Here is a 1938-nt window from a genome sequence, read left to right as displayed (position 1 = left end):
GGGCTCCACAGGGATGTTCTGCTGATTTTGGGGTCCCCAGGGCTGAGGTGGCAGCACTGCGGGGTCACAGCAGGGCTGAGGGTCAGCCCTGATGCCCAGGAGGCCTCGGTCAACCCAGTGCTCACCCTCCTGGCCTGGGAAGTCTTGGCCAGTCCAGCGTTTGCCCTTTGGGCCCGTCTTCCTCCAGCCCAAGGAGCTGCCACGCTGGAAGGTTGCACTGCAATCCCCCCCAAACAGTCCCTCCTTGTCACAACAGGATTGTTCTATATGAAATATCAGCCTGACATTGATGTTTTACGAATAACCACGCCTGGCTTGGTTGCAAAACTCAGAACCCACCAGCCTTGCCAATCATTTAAGGCGTAAAAAAAAATTTTGTTTGGGAAGAAAGAATATGTATCATTCCCTCAGAGATAAGGGGGTTTTGCCTTGTTAGGTGTAATTAGACACACAGGCATGAAACGGGACTGCTGTTGCTTAGGTGATCAGGTTTTCCAATTGCTCACTCCTCACTTGAAGATTTAATCCATTTTGTGACATTAAAAATATTTCAATAGCAAATAGCAATGACACCATATGCAAAGAACAACTGTTATGAGTGAATAATAAAACAGTGGGGACAAACATTCACAAGCTGAGACATTAATGCAAATTATCCAAATAATAGAAAGCAGGAAGGGGAAGATGCAATTTTCTGAAACTGAACTTTGGGTACCTTTCAATACCCAAAGGGTTAACTTGACTTGTATCATTGTTTTGTCCTTGATGTAGTGCTTATACCCTGAACAGGTTAATCTAACATTAAATAAACATTTGAAATGAGTTAAACCCTAAACCTCATGTGTAAAGCCTTGCAAAGTTTGGTAGTGTGAACCCTGGATATAAATCTTCCTTTCCAGCAGGGTTCAGACTGTCCTCTTGGAATGGAAAGAAGTCTGTGACTCTAGTCTGGCTTAGATGCTGGTGAAATTTTCCAGGAATAACTTTCTCTGAGAGCTCCAGAGTGACAGATATCTTGCTGGAATGACTTCTCTGCATCAAGACTACAGGAATCTCCAGAAATATTCTTTCTGCCTGCTGTCACCACTGCTGTACCTATGCCCTGGTTGTGCTGAACTTGCCTTTACAGAGCCCAGGCTTCACACTTCTTTCCTCATTTTGAGCCAAAATTACCTATCAGTGGGATTTTGCCAATCTCAAATGCAAATCTACATGTTTTTACAGTTAAATCCAGCCCTAAATCTCAGACCTGGTTAATCTTTATCCAGTCTATGCTGCTCTCTACTCTTCAGCTGGTACTGAGGGAAAGGGTTATGGTTTCCTGTGATGGCTGCACAGCAGAAGGAAATGAGTTCCTGAACAACTAAATTCCTGTTTTCATGCATGTTTCTAGGCACAGAAAAATGAAGGAAGAAAGAAAAGCAAATAAATTGCAGAGTATAAAAATTGTTCCTCTGTTGAATAGTTTTCAAAGTTTCGTAGGAATAATTTTTTATTATTTTTAAGTCTGTGTGAGACACTGAGCTTCAGCACTCTCATCTGTCACATTATGCTTCTACTTAAAGACATCAAGAGGGAATAACTGTGTCAGCTCAGATAGCAATTTTTATATCACCAAGTTCTAATGACAGTACATGAAAAATGTGAAAAAAACCTGTGGCTACCTCTGAAGTATAACAGCATCTGAAAATAATTCAGTTCAGTAGAATAATGTTAATTCAGAGGGAAGAGTATATGTATAAACTGGCTGCTATTTTGTTTCAATCACAAATAATTATATTTCCCTCTATCTAAATTCCCTTGTCACTTCACTGCCTCTAGCAAACATATGGGAGCCTATAATAATGCCACATACAGCCTCCACCTGGATTCGAACCAGAGTTTAATTTTCCCCTCGTTAAATTTTAGCTTTTTAATTTTTTTTTTGCTTTTTTTTTT

Source organism: Corapipo altera, unplaced genomic scaffold (genome assembly GCF_003945725.1).
Source record: "Corapipo altera isolate COAL_440 unplaced genomic scaffold, ASM394572v1 64, whole genome shotgun sequence".
Taxonomy (NCBI): domain Eukaryota; kingdom Metazoa; phylum Chordata; class Aves; order Passeriformes; family Pipridae; genus Corapipo; species Corapipo altera.
This window is presented reverse-complemented; position numbering follows the sequence as displayed.